Raw genomic sequence first — 20,492 nt, forward strand, 5'->3', positions numbered from 1 at the left:
TCCTGAGAATGCATCCAGCTTGAATTTTGAAGTCTTCAGGAATGGTCTTCCAAGTAGGATTGATGATGGTCTTCCTGAGTCATTAGGGGGCATTTCTAGGATATAGAAGTCAATGGAAAATGTGAGCCCCTTAATGCTCACTAATACATCTTCAGCAATTTCAACTACTGTAATAATGCTTTTATCTGCTAACACAAAATGAGCTGCCGACCTTTTTAAGGGAGGGAGCCTTAGAGTATCATATATAAACAATGGCATTATACTAACACACACTCCTAAGTCACACATGCAATCAGAAAATATTACACCTTCAATGGTACAGTTTACCATACATGGACCTGGATCACTACATTTTTCAGGTATACCTCCAATTAAAGCAGATATAGAACTACCTAAAGGAATAGTTTCTAATTCATTAATTTTTTATTTATGAATGCATAAATCTTTCAGAAACTTTGCATATTTAGGTACTTGCTGAATAACATCAAAAAGGGGAACAGTTACCTCAATCTTTTTGAAAATTTCTACCATTTTGGGATCAAGTTCCATGTGCTTTTTGGACTTCCTTGCAAGGTGTGAGAATGGGATAGGGATGGCGCTACTTGCAGCCTCTGTATCCTTTGGTGCTCCATTCCTTGGCTAAGCTAATTCTTCTTCAACATTGTCTTGTACTATATCTTCTTCTTCAGCATCTTCCATTTCAGCATCTTCTACTTCTATCACATCCTCAGCTGGGGCGGTACTATTGGGCTTGGCTCCTCCTGATTTCTCTCTGGCAATGTGGTTTCGGACCTTAAAGTGATGGCATTGATGCCACCCTTGGGGTTAGGTAAGGGTTGAGAAGGAATTCCACTGGAGCTTGAAGGCTGGTTAGTGGAAGTAGGTAATGAATCTATCCGGGTGGCAAGAGCTTGTAAAGTGGCATTCAGACCATTTAGAGTAGAGTTTAGTGTGGTCTGCATGTCTTGTTGTCCTTGTGCAAGAGAACGAAGCATCTCGTCATTTGATGAGGAAGTGGGATAAGTAATCTGAGGTACTTGTTGTTGGTTATGCTGGGGTCCTTGTGACTGTCTTAGGTGAGGAGCTCTGTAAGGTTAGTTCTGATTCTGCTGTCTGTTGTTGTTACTCCATCTCTGGTTTCCATTGTTATCTCGACCTCCTCTATTATAGTTGTCCCTCCAGCCATGGTTTGAATTATCTCTCCAACTTTGGTTGGAGTTGTCCTGCCATCATTGGTTATAGTTTCCTCCTAGGTTGTAGTTGCCACCTTGTTAATTGTATCCTTGATTCGGGCGGTCATAGAAGTTATGAGTAGCTGCCACAGTATTGTCTTCTTGTTGGAGCTGCAGGCATTCATCAGTATAATAACTATAATCAGCACATATTCCGCATACTCTTTGTGGAACTAACTGTTGATTTTATTGTGGTGTGGCAGGCTGAGCTTGTTGTTGTTGGTTCAACTGCATTTGCTTCAGTAGGTTGGTCATTTCACATATAATCTGTGTAAGAGCAGAAGTCTCAATGCTGGAAGAAACTTCTGCAACGGCTTTTGAGTGGGTTCTCCTGTGCCTGTGATTCCTAGTAGACTCAGTTAAGTCGCTGATCAGTTACCATGCTTCATCTGCGGTCTTGTACTTCTTCAGAGATCCATTACTAGCACTATCTAGCGTAGTTTTATCCTGAGGCTTCATGCCTTAAGTGAAATAACTGATCAACACTAGTCTATCAATCATATGATGAGGGCATGCGTCCAGAAGGTTCTTAAAACGCTCCCAGTACTCATAGAGAGTTTCTGATTCACCTTGAACAATGCATGAGATCTCTTTCCTTAGTCTGTCAGTAACTTCAGATGGAAAGTTATTTTCCAGAAATTCTCTCCTGAGCGTATCCCAGTTGGTAATAGTCACTTTAGGTTAGGATTAGTACCACTCCCTTGCCTTTCCCTCAAGAGAAAACGGGAAGGCAGTTAACATAATAGAAGTTTCATTCGCACCGTGATGTCTAACAGTAGAACAGGCTGTCTGGAAATCCCTTAGGTGCTTGATAGGTTTCTGAGCAGGGAAACCATGAAACTTGGGCATCAAGTTGATAAGTGCAGTCTTCAGTTCGAAATCTACAGCCAGAGTTGGATGATGCACTTGATATAGCTGTAGTGTAAAATCTGGGGCTCCAGCTTCCTGAAGAGTAATCCTCCTAGGTGCTGCCATTCTATCTGCACATAAATTAACTAAATCAGTAGTAAAGGAGCTTGTTTCGCTCTCAGATGGCGGTTCAGATTTGCCCTCAGATGAGACTGGTGAATCGATAACAATCATTTCACCACCCTCAGAAGCTAACCTGCGTCGAGCTCGCCTAATACATGAAATAGTTCTTTCAATTTCAGGATCAAATGCAGCTAAGCTCGGATCAGGCAGTGAACGCGTCATTCAATGAAAGAAACATATAGCCCATCGTAATAAAATAAAAATATGTACACTAATTAATAATTTAGCACACAATTGCAACTCCCCGGCAACGGCGCCAAAAACTGGTGCGTGGCAGAAGTTAGGCCAATTAAGAGATTTTTAATAAGAGAACAGCGTTGCAAGTATAGCTCTTAACCAGCTAAAATCCGCCTCACCAATTTAAAAAGGGTGTCACAAAAATTTAGAATAAAAATACTGGGAGTATGAATCCCAGGTCGTCTCCCAACGAGTTGCAAGGAAGGATACTATTTTATTAATTAGGAATTTTCACAAGAGTTTGAGAGTTGAATAACGAGCAATTAAATAATTGTAAATTAAAGCAACAAAAACTAAGAATGATTATTAATATTCTAAATAAAAGCCTTGACTGGGGGAATGATTAATTGGAAGTTCTATCCTTGTTGGGATCTCTTAAGTGTAGAATTAAAAAGATTGTTGTTTTCACTTAGTTAACCCTTACTAAATAAAGAAAAGTCAAGTGATTGAGCTAACTCTTATTCGCAAATCCTAGTCCTCTCCATTGGAAAGGTCTAACGTTAGTAAATACAGAACTAGCCAACAACTTCCAGATTAATCAACACCTAAGCCTTCCAACTCAAGTGTCTCCTCCTAATCAACCCTCATGTCAAGTATGGAATCTACTCTATTGACATGAATATAACGCTCATAAAAATAATAGAAGACATTATGAATTAAATTAAATTAATTAAAGGTAAAGGTAATCCTTTGCATTAACAATCCATGAAAATAATCCAATTACTACTTTAAACAAGAATTAAGAATATGGAATAAATAAAAGAGTAAGTAAGAAAATAAACTAGAATAGTATCTTTGTAAGACCCAGGACTTTGAAAAGTCTTTTTATGATCAAGTCTCAAATCATATAGTTATTTACAGCCTCAATTTCAGAAATTATTTTATTAAAGATAATTAAGGCAAGTTTTGATTTATTGGATTTGAGATAAGTTATGATTATTATCCAATTTTATAATTATTGGATTATTTTCTATATTTAAAGTATAAGGTTGATAGTTATGAAATAATAAGGATTTTATATGATTTGGATTAGATAAGTAATATTTTAAATATTATTACTACTATTTTAAAAAATGAAGAAATTAAGTATATTACTTCTAATTATTTGATTTGGACATTTTATTGAAAATAATTTGTGAAATTGATGAGCAAATTGTATTTCCTATATACAATTAGTGTTGGACTTAATTTGGGTTTCAATTACTATATTATTCCCAATTTTATGTGAAATTACCATAATGCCCTTAACCCTAATTTTTACTCTAAAAGCTAACCCTGAAACCTTAGCCACTTGACCCCTACCCAGCGCCGTTCTTTTCCCCAAGGTTTGAAACGCGTTGCCACCCAAAACCCCTCCAACGGAAATAGAAACAGAAAAGGAAGTGGGGTGAGGGATACACGGAGAAGGAAGGTAGGAAGAGGGGAGGGAGGAGCGTCGCCGGTGCGTCAGGCCTCACCACTGCCGTCGCGCCGCCTTGGAGTCCGCAGTCAGAGTCGTGTCGCGCAGAGAAGAGGAGAAGAGGAACTCATCGCGTCGCCGCCACCCACGGAGCTGCGAGCTGCGCCCAGTTGCCGTCGGGGTCACCGCGCCATCGTCCTTGCCAGCTCCGAACGAGAAGCACGATGGAGCTCCGCTTTTGCTTCCCTGGTTCGCCGTGAGTGAGCATCGTGGGAGAGAGGACGACGCGAGTTGGAGGCTCGGTTGCCGCTGTGCTATGGAGCAGACTGAACCGCGCCGCGCTGTTGGGGTTCTCATCGTCGCCGGAAAAGGATTCAGGCCGCCGCAGGTGTCGCGGTCGGAAGAGAAAGCTGTGCCCCTGTGTTTTGACCGCCTGGAGTGGTTCTGTCACTTCTGGGATCACCGCCGGAGCTCCGGGCTGAGCCTCTGCCGCTTGAGACCCTGCTGTCGTCGCCGGAAAAGGCTGCCGGTAAGGCTTTTAAGTTGAGTTTCCCTTCTGTTGAGTTTCCTGGAACTTCATCGTCGCTGCGTGTGGTTCAGATCGCCGCTGCTGCTTGGGGCTGACTGCCGGGTTGCCACCGAACCGGTTCGGAGACCGCCGCTGTTTCGGTTCAACCGTTCCTTCTTCGGTTCGGTAAGCGTTTCGGTTTGAAAGCCCTTTAGTTACTGTCCTGTTATCATACGCTGAGGTTTGTGGCATTAATCGCTATACGATTGAGTTCTGGTTGTTGTATGTTGCGATTAGTGTTGCTATGGTTATTGTGAACGTGGCTGGGAGCTGAGGTTTTGGTTGCCGTCAGTTCGGGTTGAGGCGGAAATGGGCTTGATGAGGCGTTTGGATTATGGAATTGCGTTTTGAGGTAGGGGCGCTTTTCGAAAACTATAGTTTATTATTGGAATTATTACATATGGGTACTGATGTGAGATATTGTGTATTTGGTGATTGTATCTGCCTTATGATTTATTTGATTGACTCGAATGACTATGGATGTTGGTTTGGCTGAATTGTTGTGTGGCTTGTGAAATGTAATGTTTGAAGTTGATTCTTTAAAGATTTGAAATGAGTTTAATCCGTTGAGGATTGGTTTGAATGGAGTCAATTATTTTGATGATGTGAAAGATAGAATACTTTTGAAATTCAGCTTGGGTTGCTTTAATTGATTTGGTTTTGATAAATGATTTATTGTTGAACCGATTCTTTAAAGCTTTAGAAATGAGTTAAATCGGTTGGTATTGAGTTGATTTTTGAAATGGTTTCCTTGAGATATGCCACTGAGGCGACTGTTGGATTTAGCTTGCTTTTGAATTGATTTCTGGATTGAGCTGTTGAAAAGGAATGAGAAACGGTTTAGTTGGGACCCGAACCGGGTGGCAAAAGTCCAAGTTTTAGGGGAGGTGCTGCCGAAATTTCTATAAAATCCGAGTCTTTATTGAAATATTGTCTGGAAAATGATGAGTTAAAGACTTCTGCTATTTTATTTGAATTATCAAGAAAAGGATGATTCATGCTTTCGAAATGAGTTAGTAAAGATGAAATTGTGATTTAGTCTTGCTTCTTAAGAAAGGTATTGTATCTCTTTCAAGAGAAGGTTATTTAGATGAAACTTGTGTTTTAAAGCTGTTTGAATGCAAAAAGGGTTTATGCCTTTGAATTTGACTTGGGGGTTTCAATTAAAGAAGTTTCAATGACTTTGAAAGAACCTGAATGTCTATTGACAAGTTTTATTTTGAAATGTTTTGAGAAAGGTTTTAAGTACACTTTGAACTCTAAACTTTTGCAAGACTAAAACAATTTTGAACAGTTGAAACGCTTTAGAATTTATCATGGGGGTTGAAGCTGGTTTTGCCTAAGTAAAGGAAACGGCTTTGAAAGAAGTAAATGATTACGTGACTCGGTTCGGCTTAGATCCTATTTTATTACTCAAATCGGAAAGCCAAGGTTTTAATGATTTTAAATGAATTCGGCGAAATGAGTTATGCTATTCTCCCCTAAAGACTTGGGACTCTGCCGAAAAACTTTGTTATAAAATCCCATTGTGGGATGGGTGATTTTGAATGTTCCCAAAATGAATCTTTAACTTTCCATGGTTTTGGAAGTTTCGGAAAGAGGATGCCGAGAGCGGCTTTGTTTTAAAAAGGGAACTCACTTTGAGTAAATTTAGCTTATGAGCCTGAGATGATTTGAGAAACGAGATTTCAAAAAGCCAAGGCTAAAAAGAGTTGAAGTTTGATTTCAAAGTGAAATGGCTTGAGAAAAGTGATTTGTGGCTAAAATGCCGGTTTTATGAATTTGATGATGTTGAATGGTGGAAGTGCTGTTTTGTTTTGGGCCGGAATGGCTGTGTATGATTATGGATATTGGCTGGTTCTGGATTGAACCGTGAGCCGGAATGGCTATGTATGATATTGATTTATGGCTGATTGCCGAATGAGTTATGGGCCGTATGGCTGACTATGAATTATGAATTTAAGCCGGATGGCTAAGATGGATGTTGATCCATGGCTGGGACTGAATGAATATATGCTTGAGATACCTGGGTAGTAGCAAGGGTTGTGGTTCGTCCCACTTGCTCCAGGTCAGAGACTGTGACGCTTGGGTAGTAGCGGTAGTAGTGGTGATTCCACTCGCTCCAGGTTGAGCTGTTAAACACCCGCCTAGGTAGTAGCCGCAGTAGTGGTTATTACACTGGCTCTGGGTTGAGCGGGTAGTAGCAATGGGGTTGTAGCTCAAACCTACTTGCTCCGCGATGGGTGTTTCTGTCCATGGTTAGCTACCAGGATGTGTCGGGTTGGCTATATAACCGACAGATGATATCATCAGCCACTAGGGACAGGCATGCATCATATGCATCTATGTGACATTATTTGGGTGTGCATATTGTACTTGGTTTGTCTATATGATTAACTGCAAATTGTTCTACTTGCTGTAACTGTTGTTTGTGCTTGAACTTCCTATCTGTGTTTGCAACTGGGACTCTGTTGGATTGTGGTGATTTGGTTGATGGTTGGATTGTTTGGGCCTAGGGCCGTGGTTGGAATGAGATGAACCGATGGTTGATTTCAGTTTTATGTTTCTGATTTGGAATAAAATATGAAATGCTATTTTGTTTCAGCATAGATAAACCGTTTTGAAAGACTTTTGAGTTTTTGAGAATTGAATGGTTCCTCTTTCAAAAAAGATTTCCGACTTTACTTTTATTGTAAACCGATGTTTCTGAAAAGAGGCATGAGACGGTTATTAATCACTGGTACGGTTTATCTTCAAGTATCCTATTACAGTAATTCTTAAAAACCCTCTACTGAGAACCCTTTCGAGGATGATGTCCTCACCCCCCTACATTTTTTCCCTTTCAGGATATGGGCACAGAAGTTACGAAGAGCTTATTTAATTGTTGTTGTGATGCTCTGTATTGTTTTAGTTATGATTTACTGCACCCTCGCCTTTATCTTGATATAATCTGTAAGAGGGATAGGAATTTTATTGGATTATGTTTGTAATATTATTTATATATATTTATGTATATATATGGATGTACTCTTTATGAGTTGTTGTAAGTTGAATGGTATTTATGGAAGTACGTTATCAAACGAAAGTATTTTTGGGAGCGGTATTATGGTTTAAAGTTTTAAACAGGCTCATATTTTAGTATTAAGTAGTATAAGTGTCGTCGTAATGTCCGAGCTATCAGAGTCGTGCAGCCGGAAGTGTGAACTTTGGTAGTTAGGGTGTTACAATCTTCAACGGAGGTAATGACTTTTTCAATATCCAAAAGCATAAAACTAATTAACTATGAATGTAAAGGGAACCTAGAGGGGAAGTAATCCTCTCTAAATTCAGATCTAAAAACCTAAAACTATCCTAATGAGAATATGTAAATGTGTGTCTTTGTGTCGTGTTGAGTCTCTGCATGTTCCCTGGCTTTATTTTGTCTTTTTGGGCCGAAAACTGGGTCAAAACGCGGCCCGAAATCGCCCCCAGTATTTCTGTTAATTCTGCAAATTGCACAGGTCACGCGTACGCGTCGTCCACGCGTTCGCGTCATTCAGTGATTTTTCTTGTCACCCGTACGCGTCATTCGTGCAGACTCCAATCCACGCGTACGCGTCAGGCACGCGCCGCGTCGCTGCAATTTTTCCACTCCGCGCGCTCGCGTGAGCCATGCGCGCGCGTCGGTGTTCGCTGGTCATCTCCTTAGTTTCTTGTGTTCCTCTCCATTTTCTAAGCCATTCCTGCTCTATAAAGTCTAAAATACTTAACACACGGATCACGGCATCGAATGGTATAAAGGAGAATTAAAATACATAGATTAAAGATCTCTAGGAAGCAAGTTTTCAATCATAAAACAATACTAGGAAGGAAAATGTAAAATCATGCAATTAGTATGAATAAGTGGGTGATGACTTGATAAAAACCACTCAATTAAACACAAGATAAACCATAAAATAGTGGTTTATAACTTGTCGGGTTGGCTTGATAACCGACAGATGAAACACATCAGCCATAGGGCAAGCATTCGTCATATGCATCTATATGACGTTGTTTGGGTGTGCATATTGTAATTGGTTTGTCTATGTGAATAATTATGTTTAAATGCTAATTGCTCTACTTGATGTAACTGCTTGTTTGTATTTGAACCTTTTTACCCTTGTGTTTGTGACTAAAATTGGGTGGATTGTGGTGAATTAGTTGTTGATTGAGATGTTTGGGCCTAGGACTATGATTGATTATGTGATGGGCCGAAGGCCGTGAGTGGTTTATGTTTTTGGTTTAGTAAAGTATGAAAAATCAAAATGGTTCAACATAGACTTAATGAACATATGCTTGGAACAACTTGGTCATTCATACTGTCTAAGAAAAATTTTTAATAATTGATACAAAAGGAAAATGTTTTGGATTTTTAAAGAATCGATGGATTTCTCTTTGAAAAAGGATTTCTGATTTTTGAAAGAATACATAAGGCGGGCAACGATCACTGTATATTGAAAATAGATTTATTTTTACATATCTTATTATAGCAATTTCTCTAATCCTATAGTGAGAACCAGCGAAGACGATGTTCTCACTCTCCTATAGGTTTTTTCCCTTTTAAGAATATGAATGACGGAGTTTGGAAGAGTATGTTTCGTTTCCGTTCATACGCTGTTTTGTGATGTATTAATTATGTTTTCCCTCGCCTTTAACTTTACAAATTTGTAAGAGGGATAAGATATGTTTTTTGTAATGCTTGTAAGTTAACACTATGTATATGTATGTATATGGTTGTAAGTATGGATTTACGTTTTGTTTTATATGGTCTTTAAAAAATACGGTTCAAAGTTTTAAACAGGCTCCTATTTTAGTATTAAATATTTTAAGAATCGTCGTAATACTCGAGCTATCAAAGTGGCGCAGTCAGATGCGTGACATTTTGATAGCTAGGGTATTACATGTGCATTAAATATTTTAAGAGGTATCGAAATACTAGAATTTTATGCACATGACGCATGTCAACCATGCAAGCAATATGCGCTTTGTGTATTATCGGAGTAATACACCCTCTGCGAATTGTGCATTTCTAAAATCACGCTTTCAGATCTCTACGAAACACCCTTTCTTCTAATAATCACGTAAATTTCACCTTCTTTTTCAATAGTGAAATAAAAAAATCCACTTTTAGGCCTATGGCCTTTTTATTTCTCTCAAATTTCTATCAGGTTAGATATGTCATTTTGTTATAATTCACCAAATCAAGGACAAATCCTCATATATTTAGTGCTGTTGAAAAAATTACTGATGTTCTCTTTTTGCTAATTTGATAGATTTTTTAATTATTTATATAATTATAAAATTAGTTTTATAATGACGTAATAAGTTTAATTACAAAAATGTTAAATATTATTTAATTTTATTATTTCATAATAAAAATTAAATACTAAAATATATTTTATTTAAAACATTAACGATAAATAAATAAATAAATTAGTATGTAATATTATTGTGATCAATAAAGAGGACTATGCAACGATAAATAAGACAAGTTAGCCGGAAGAAGGTATCATTATTTCATTTACGTCTAAGATTATCCCACCCCACCCAATTTCATCGTATTCTATCCTTTCTTGCAAAAATCATCTCAACACACATTCGTGAATGCTATGTGAAAATGATCGACTACCCCACACAACTCTACGTAGAATTGTGAATATTATTCATAATTACTCGATCATATATTAATCTGTAATTCTTCTTTTTTTTCCCTTTTTTTTTTCTGTCTATGGTGAGAAAAATTAACATGTAAATTAGCTAGATGTTACTCAATTATCAGATTGTTTGAAACAACTTTTGGTTTTACTATGCATGGTATTAGACTTTTATAATCTTAAAACTTTCGAATGTGAAGGCGAATTTCATTCATTTAATTATTGATCGTGTTGTATTCTTCATATATATGAAATTTTTACATTAATAGAACATTACTGTAATGAACAAACAAAATATTCAAACATTTTTAAAACAATTTTTTGATATTTATATGTATATAAAATTGTTTAGTTTGGTAATATTTTTTTTGAAAAGGTGTTTGTGCTTTTAAAAATTACAAATTCTTCATTTTGTGTTTAGAAAATCAGAAACAACATATGCTTATATTTGGTATTTCAATAATACTATTTAGAAACATAGACCGATCAAATGACCTATATAATACACAACTAAATGTTATGAGACTTGAAAATCACTTGGTTGAATACAAAAAATTAACACAGACTAAAATAGGAGGAGTTACATTAATTTCCATAATAAATATGATATCATTGATAGTGTCTTTTGATATGACAATTAACAAGGGTCAAGAACAGGCGTTGAAAGTTGTGGGTTTGTAATTATCGAGATCGATTTTTATGCATAGATAATTATATATGGCACTTTTAAGAGTTAAGAGTAAGTAAAAGATAAAAGTTTTAATTTAGAATCATGCGAAGGCCTATAAAAATTGCACGATTAATATTGTGTATATAGAGAAATCTTTAATAAATTGAAATGCTTAGGTAGTGATTTAATCAATTAGTATCTCTTTGTTGTTAATCGTGTTGCTTCATATTTTCTTTTGGTGTAACAATCAATTTTTTGGTATTTTTCAAAATGATAGAGACGAGATAATATGTTCCACACATATTAAAATATACAATACGCGAGATATATTGTCTCATCTCTAAAATTAAAAAAAAACACTATAAAATTTAATAATTAAATATTACACCAAAGTTTTTTTTAGGTTTAATTACTCTGTTGGTCCCTATAGTTTCGCGAAATTTTCAATTAGGTCCCTATACTTTTTTTCCTTTTAATTGAGTCCTTGCACAAAATTTTTTTTTTTAATTGGGTCCCTACACTTTTTTTTTTCCTTTTATTTAGGTCCCTATACCAATTCTCTTTTTTTAGTTGGGTCCCTATAAAATTAAGCCAATTACTACTAAGAGGAACTTAATTGAAAAAAAAAATTAGTGCAGGAACCCAATTAAAAAGAAAAAAAGTATAAGGACCTAATTGAAAATTTCACGAAACGATAGGGACTAACACAGTAATTAAACCTTTTTTTTATGTTAAAAAAAAATTAACCTCATATATAGATATATCTTGTAGATATACAATGATCAATGTTAAAAACATAAACTAAAATTTTAGATTTTACAAAAAAATATATATGTCTATTTTCTCATAAAAATTAAAATATTAATTTATTACATAATTATATACGATATTTTTTTAATTAATTTAATTATTTTTGTGATTCTTTTGTTATGTACTTTTATTTAATATTGACATAAATAAAAATATATATAAATTTAATTTAAAATTAAATATATCAAAATATATCTTTTATTAAATATTTTAAATGTAAATAAAAATTTAAATATTTTTTATGCATTGCACGAATATATACACTAATACTTATGAAAATGAAATTGTTTCCATATGGTCGCGATTTTTTTTCCCCTAATTTGCGGGTCAGCACCACCTCTGGTATATGATGCTATATATGACTACGTCAAACGAAATTTCTAATAATCTCAATAAATGTGAGTTGGGTAAAAAAGAGATCTTTTCAATTATATTGTTGTTATAAAATATATTTTATTATATATTTTTAAATAAAATTATAAAATATGTAGAAAAATATTAAATAATATAAGATCATTTGACAATATCAATTTAAAAAAAATTGAGATGATTTATTCTTGTGCGAATATGATTAATCATTTTTTATGTTTCTCTTTTTATCGAAGAAAATAAATCATATATTCGCAAGTTCAAGAATTCAGAATTTGCTTTAATTTGATATCAAATTGTCCTTAGCAATAGGAGAAAACATTATGCAAGTGAAATCCTTGTAACTTGTAAGTTTCACATACACAAGTGGACGGCATTGTAGACCTCCAATTTACTTTTCTTTCTTTATTTTTTCTTTGGCTATATGTATAAGTTTGATTTATTTGAACATATAAGATTAATCCCCAATCAGTTATTATAAGTATAATTTTAAGAGAGACAGGGGCTGTGTTCTACTGGTTCAGTGTTTAAAAAATAGGAGAAGAAGGAGAAGATAGTTGCGGTGGTTAGGGTGGCCGGCGATGGCGCTGTGAGTGAGGAAAGGAGAAGAAGAAGCTCGTCGATGGAGAGAGAAATGCTAGGTTTAGCTCGTTTGATTTGTGTGCTGTGAAGGAATGGAGCTCGGACACAAACTTGACCACAACGATCATAAACACAGAATATCAACATTTTCGATGGAATATTTTAAATTACAGACAGATTTTCTGTCTGTAATAATTTAATAAAACGCAGCATTTTTATTCATTTAATTATAGAGGGATTTTCCGTTGGTAACCATTTCCCACCAAAAAAAATTAATTTTTTCGACAGAATTATTGACGGATTCTCTTTCCGTTTGTAATTTATGCTAATTCATTTTTTTTTGTTTCCGACAAAAAATCCCTCGCAAATTCTGTCTGTATTTCTGTGGGATAAAATCTGTCGGAAATATCTGTCTGTAATAACTAGTTTTCTAATAGTGTCATGAGTATACACATGTTGAAATTGAGCTTCTATCGATGATTTGTTACACAAGGTATAACAGTATGAAAATCTGCAATATTGGATTCTCTCTCTTTTTGCTATCTTCTTCCTTGGCAATTGTCATATTGTTTCACAAATTAGATCAATGAGCTACTGCACATAATAAATTTGTTAAAAAAAAGCACACATGCTCTCACTTTTTTGTGTGTTTCTAATCGTCCCAGCCCAAAAGTGGTGATCAAGCTAAATTGGAATCCATAAATGACGATCTTCAAAAAACTCTACAAAAGAAATAGAATAGGTAAATCAGAAACCAAATGCACTAAAACGTATATAGGTTTGCATCATTATTATAGAAGCAAAACACATAAATATCCAAACAATAAAAATAATAACATCAATTAATTTTAATAAAAGTTATCGTTACCTGAAAGCCATTTATTGTCTCCAACACCATACTTCATAAGAAAATCATTCCAATTTTCATCAAATGCATCTTTTGTAAAAGAGTTCCAAATAACATGACTCATCTCTTGTTCAATTTCTTCATGTCTCTTGTAGCGCTTTAATTTATGTTGAAAAATATTCATAATATGCCAAATATATTACCTATAAATTGTTGTTAGCATACAAGTCTCGATAGCCCTTTGTATCGATGCACATTGATCGATAAGAATGCCTTTTAGAGCCTTTCCTCCCATGCAACGAAGCTAACATTCAAATAGTCATTTGAATGGTTTAATATTCTCATTTTTCATTAAAGCACAACCAAAAAGTATAGAATAACCATGGTGATTCGCACCAATAAAGGAACCAAAAACCAAATTATACTGAAGTTTACAATGCAGAAACATAATCAAATAAGCACCAAAAAAAGAATCTGATATGCACCGAAACTTGTTTCACAAAGCACAGAAACCAAAATAGAAAATTACCTATTTGTATTGTAAGTGATATCGAATGAAACAACATCTTTAAAATACTCACAAGCAATCTTACTTCTTGCATCAGCCCGAAAAGCATTTTTGATTGAATGATCAACCTCAAGTTCAAGCTCATAAAAGAAGTTCTGTTTCTTCTCTTTCATTCTTAATAAGTATTTTCCAAATTTTTTGGCATCATCTAATTCAGAAACATTATGGACTTCCCTTGTACGACTTCTCTGATGCTGCGACAAATGATTGATATGTCATACTTGGTCTAATTCCAATTTCATCACTATTCTCAATTGTACGACATACAAACATACTTAACTCCTTATGCTGTTTAAGCTTCTCCGTTAGATTTAGATAACAAGGAAGTGAATGATAATTTAATCCAGCTGAGGGATTTGTCTTCTGAATTGGAGATATGTTCGATTTCCATTTTCCCTTTCTTTTCTATTACATGTAATCAATTGGTTCTTAATTTCATTTTCTTTCTGGTTTGTGTTCCTTATTTTGGTAGAAAAACCTACAAGTTTAGAATAATTTTTGTTAAATTTTTTAGCTTTTTCAAGTGTGTTAAAAGTCATCCTAACATTTGGTACAAAATGCTCATCAACATCACATAGAAATTGAAAAAATGCCGAAAGCTTATAAGTACAACACCGAAAATAGTTCTAGATTACACCAAAATGTGTTTTAAAATACACCGAAACTATCATTAGAATTAACATAAATAGATTCATTGAAAAAACAATTCAAAACTCCTACATTCCGTTCAAATTCAAAATTTTAACCATGAAAACTGATTTGCACAAAGAAAAATAAAATAATTCAACTTGAAAACAACTACACAAGCATCAACTAATAACAAACTACATTAATAGAAACAAATCAAACCTCGTCGACTTGATTCAATTCAGAAGAATGATCCAATTCACCATGGTTTAACTTATCTGAACTTGAATTATTCATCGTTTTCGAAAATAAAAAATCTATTCAAATCTGATTTCATTACTTGATTTAAAAAAATTGATCTCAATCTTCAATTCAGATCAAACAACATTGAACGTAATCATAGAGAACGCAGAAAATACAGAGAATGCAGAGAAATTGGGAAAAAATAAAATCCGCAGAGAAAGAAGCCGTTTACATCCAAAGACAGTTATATATAATGGCGCATTTAGTCAAAAGGCAGTTACATATAGTAGCGCGTGGATGTTAAATAGGTTATACTAACTTGGTTGGATTTAGTTGGATAATTAACTTGGTTGTAGAGTATTTCTGTCAAATTTAATCAAAACTGGTGGGATTTTATTTCCAAATATTCACAATGAATTAAATTAAAGGAAACGAATTTTAAAATAAGATAAATATCTGATTCCCTGTCATAAATGTTTAAAATATATATAGAAATAAATTTTATACAAAATCCTTCAGAATCTTAAGCTTTTATAAAATTTCCAAATATTAGAATACGTAATTTTTTAGTCTAACTCCTAAAATTTATTTCCTTTTCCCTTAACCTTATCGTTAGTAAGCTAACTGCATCTATATAAACTATATTCTTACATCAAATTTCATACAAGTTATCAAATCCCTTCCAAAAAAAAATATTAGCTCTTGAAAGAAAAAAATGGTCGATGATGATGATAAAGATGAATGCACGTATGTTCATATGAAGATGTGAGAAATCAACTCAATAATATATCAAAACATTCTACTGTTGGCACAATCTTGGTGACATTTCTAACGCACCCACTAAATTGGGTGCATTGAAATGCCATATTATCCCAAACGCTAGGATAGAACCTATGCATTGTTCTCTCCCTTTCAGGGAGTTTTTCCTTGTGAAACCTTGTTATTAATTCCAACAAGGTTAGCTTGGTTCAACTCATCATGAGTGGGTTAAGAATAATTAGGTTTGGTCTAGAACTTTAGGGATGATGCCTTGGGTTCATCAAGATTAAGAAGAGGGCATACGAAATAAGAGCCTTTACATATGAAATAATTATTTTTTTATTTAATAATATTTATTCTAATATTTTATCATTTAATCTCTCAGATATGAAGTGTAAAAGATTAAATGGTAAAAAATTTGAACAAATACTTAAGTGCCCTGATATATGTTGTGGGTCAATGTTGGGTTCAGGTTTCAGATATGCACAGCTACCATAAGTTTCTGAACATTATATGTATACTCTTTAGTTTGCTAGAAATAAAGATAATATATCCTATTATGTCTTGTCAGATCAAATAATATCTCCTAGGATAGTTTGATATTTTATTTATTGCTTGACTATACTTTGTTATAGGATTCGAGTTTTACTATAATAATCACAAATAAAAGATGTTGTTGTAATCTTGTAAAACACTACAATATAAAATATACACTAAAAATATGTTAAATTATAGTATATTCATATACAATTATATAATAGTTGATTTTAGTAGTTTGTTGTAGTGTGTATTTTTGTTTTCTAATTATTCATAATTTATGTTCTTCTCTTCCTCTTCAATCTAAAATTCCAATATCAACATGGTATTTATTACAGCATAACTAACTTCCATTTTAATTTTCACCCCAAGGTTGCCACTGCACTACTGTATACTTAACTTTTATTAATATCTAAAAAATATTACCAAATCATATTAAAATATTACTTATGTATATTAGTAATATTTTAACAAATATTAAATATCAGATCCCTCCCTCTCCATCAAATTAACATCCAAGTCCATTACCTACATAGAGCCCATTTGTAAAGTGACAAAAGCTACTTTTTTTTACTTTTGAATTATAAAAAGTTACGATAAGCGTGTTTGGCACCACTTTAAAAAAGAGCTTTTAACTTCTCGAAAAGTTAATTTGCAGCTTTTGGAAGAAGTAGAAATAGATGACTTATCTCCTTTTTGATAAGTCATTTTATCACTTCTGTGAAAAAAAATTGATTTCAAAACAAAAGAATCTACTTTCGTTCTTGATTCTGTGAAAAAATATTTCCTATTTCTGCTGAAAATACTGGCCCTCCACCACCATTTTCACGCAAGGTTCCATCTTCTAGAAGCACTGGCTTTCCACCATCATTTTCACGCAATGATTCATCTGCTGGAAGTATTGACCCTTCACCACCATCTTCTGTTCCATCTAAACCAGCATATATTCCTTTCAGGTATTTTTTTATCATTTTATCATTCTATTTTTATTATTAAATTTGTATTGAACATTGTGTATGCTATGAGATCTCAGTTTTAATTTTTTTTATATGTGATTTTATTTTTATACAACTTGCTATTATTTTTATAATTAGTTTTATAATTTTCTTTTTTTATGTTCTTTCCTAACAAATTCATGAAAGTGGCAAGTCCGGAAGAAAATTTAAAGCTGATTGGAATGAACGAAATACTGTTATATTCATGAAAATATGTAAAGAAGAGATGGTGGCTGGAAATAGACCTGGAACATATTTTAACAAAGTTGGTTGGGCAAATTTAAAAACAAAATTCTTGAAAGAGACTGGTTTAAATTATGAGTCTAAACAATTTAAAAACAAGTGGGAGGCTATGAAAAGAGAATGGGGACTATGGGCTAAACTAAAAGGAAAAGAGACTGGTCTTGGTTGGGATCCTATTAAGAAGACCATACAAGCAAGTGATGATTGGTGGGATGCTAAGATTCAGGTATATTGCATTTTTTAAAAGCATTTCAGAAATATCAATTTTATCGAGAGATTTTTAATTGTCATTTTATCGTTTCATAGAAAAATTCTGATGTGACAAAATTTAGAGAGGAAGGTCCAAAACATCTTGATGAAATGGAGTTTCTTTTTAAAGATGTTGTAGCTACTGGTGTAGGTGCATGGGCACCTTCTGAAGATATAAATGATAGTTATGACGATAGATATAATGACAAAGATAATAGTAATGAGGAAGAAGGTTTAGAAGATGAGTTAAATGATGAATCAACGCCTCCTAGTGCAATGAGACAAAAGAGAAGAAAGGTTAGAAAAGGGTCTGGAGCCTCTCAACTTTCAACTCAACTAGAACATATAATTAATGTGTTTGAAGAAGAAAAGGCCAACGAAATAGCTCATAGAAATAACGTACCAAGTATATCTACTTGTTTAGCTGTTCTCAAACAATTACCTGGGCTAGAAGTGGGGAGTGATATATTCTTTATAGCTACAAGACTAATGGCAAAAAGGTCGAATAGAAAGATTTTTATGGGGCTAGAAAATTCTGCCTTACAACTTGGTTGGTTGAAGACTCATAGTTTAGCAGATGTGTCTAGTTCTTAAAGTTTTTTTTGCTAGAATATCTCTTTTTAATATATTTATGTGTTGTTCAAAAAATATTTTCTATGATTATATTTTTTTATTATTTTCTATGGTTGTTTGCTATTTTATATTTAATATGTGAACTAGTGTTTATTTGATATTAGTTTAAAATATTTGTATAACAGGATATCTAACAGCTCAACTGAAAGTTTGTCAACTGAAAGTTTGATGTCAAATACAAATGTGTCAGACGAAGAATTTGAAAACAAACAAAAGGTCACAGCTAAACGTAAGAAGAAGACAATGACTTTAATAACAATCGCAACTTGTGTTGATTATTTTCTAAAGTACGTTGTGAAAAATCCACGAAGAACTTCAAGATTGACAGGAAGTGGTTGGGTAAATGAACTTTTAAATGGGCATCCTATTCGTTGCTACCAGCAATTTAGGATGAAAAAGCTTGTGTTCCTTCATCTCTATGATGTTTTACAAAGTACTTACAATCTAAAGACAACAAAAGGGACTGGAATTCATGAACAAGTAGGTATATTTTTATATATCATTGGACAACCAGGTTCAATATGTAATGCAGAAGAGAGATTCCAACATTCAGGGGAAAATATTTCTAGACAATTTCATTGTGTATTGGATGCTGTTTGCAAGCTTGCTCAACATATTATTCAACCAACTGATCCACAATTCACAGATACTCCAGTGGAAATTAAAAAATGATGAAAGATATTTTTCATATTTTAAAAATTGCATTGGTGCAATAAATGGAACTCATATACCTGTTGTTGTTCCTGCCGACAAGAAAATTCCATACATTGGTAGAAAGGGATTACAACTACAAATGTGATGGTAGTATGTGATTTTAACATGTGTTTCACATTTGTATGGGCAGGTTGGGAAGGATCTGCACACGATACTAAAATTTTTAATCAAGCTGTGCGTAGACAAAGTCTTCATTTCCCTCTTCCTCCTAAAGGTTAGCATATGAGACTGATATTATTTATATTAGATTAAACTCTTTATTTTTATTAACTGATTTTGTGGTGCACTAAATTTTTGCTAGATAAGTACTACTTGGTAGATTCTGGCTATCCGTGTTTTATGGGGTTCTTAGGTCCTTATAAAGGTCATAGATAACATCTTCCGCATTTTAGATTGGGTCTCAGAGCAAGAGGAAGAAATGAAGTATTCAACTATTATCATTCTAGCCTTAGATGTACAATTGAACGCCCATTTGGATGTTGTAAAGCAAGATGGAAAATCTTAGGTGCCATGCCATCGTTTTTCTTAAAACACACAAGTTAGAATTATTGGTGCTTGTATGGCTTTACATAAATTTATTCGATGTTAAAAGTGAGCTTAGAGAGGTGTTTCTTTGTGTATCCTCATAGAGCTGAGAGAGAGATGAACAAGAGAAGAAGAAGGAATTTGGTAAAGGTGATTTTGATGAATAAAACCCTAAAGGAATATACAAGCTACAGTACCTATTTATACAATGTACAATTACAGCTGTAATCCTATAATTACAAATCTACCCTCTAACAATATCAAGTTTGTTACAATCAGAATTAATAGTAGAATTAGTTATGTGATATCCCCCCGCAAGCTGGGAATGAAAAAGGATGAAAAATGATCAATGATTACTAGTCATGTGATATCCTCCCACAATCCAGGAATGCCATGAATATCTGTCAGTCCCAGCTTGAGATAGAATTTGGAGAAAGGTCCAGGGGGCAAGGGTTTAGTGAGAACATCTGCAAGTTGTTCTTCACTCTTAATGGGCAACAATCTGGTTAGTCCCATTTGAGCTTTCTCCCATGTAATATGGTGATCAACCTCGATGTGCTTAGTTCTTTCATGAAAGATAGGATTAGCAGCTAAGTAAAGGGCAGATTGATTATCACAGTAGAGGTTTATAGATTTTGTAAGAGACAATTTCAATTCAGTGAATAAATTAAATAACCATTGGGCCTCACAAGTTGCAGAAGCAAGAGCTCTATATTCAGCTTCAGTGGACGATTTCGCCACTGTTGCTTGTTTCTTACTCTTCCATGAGACGAGTGCTGATCCATAGAAAAAACAATATTCAGAGACTGATTTTCTGGAATCACTGCAAGACGCCCAATCAGAGTCGGTGAATTCAATCACACTATTGTCCGAATGAGAAGGAAATAGGAGACCAGTTGCTGGACAGCCCTTGAGATACTTCAAAATTCTAATGGCAGCACTCATATAATTCTTCCTGGGCTGGTCAAGGTACTGACTTAA

General features: G+C 34.1%; 1 non-coding gene across 1 annotated transcript; it reads left to right on the plus strand.

Annotated features, from left to right (window-relative positions):
- The first annotated feature begins 1,727 nt into the window (after positions 1–1,727).
- On the plus strand, positions 1,728–1,835 carry LOC112752521 (small nucleolar RNA R71). The gene has a single exon (XR_003176955.1). It is a non-coding gene; the product is annotated as a small nucleolar RNA R71 (small nucleolar RNA).
- Positions 1,836–20,492: the final 18,657 nt, after the last annotated feature.

The sequence above is a fragment of the Arachis hypogaea genome, chromosome 15, assembly GCF_003086295.3.
Source record: "Arachis hypogaea cultivar Tifrunner chromosome 15, arahy.Tifrunner.gnm2.J5K5, whole genome shotgun sequence".
Lineage (NCBI taxonomy): Eukaryota > Viridiplantae > Streptophyta > Magnoliopsida > Fabales > Fabaceae > Arachis > Arachis hypogaea.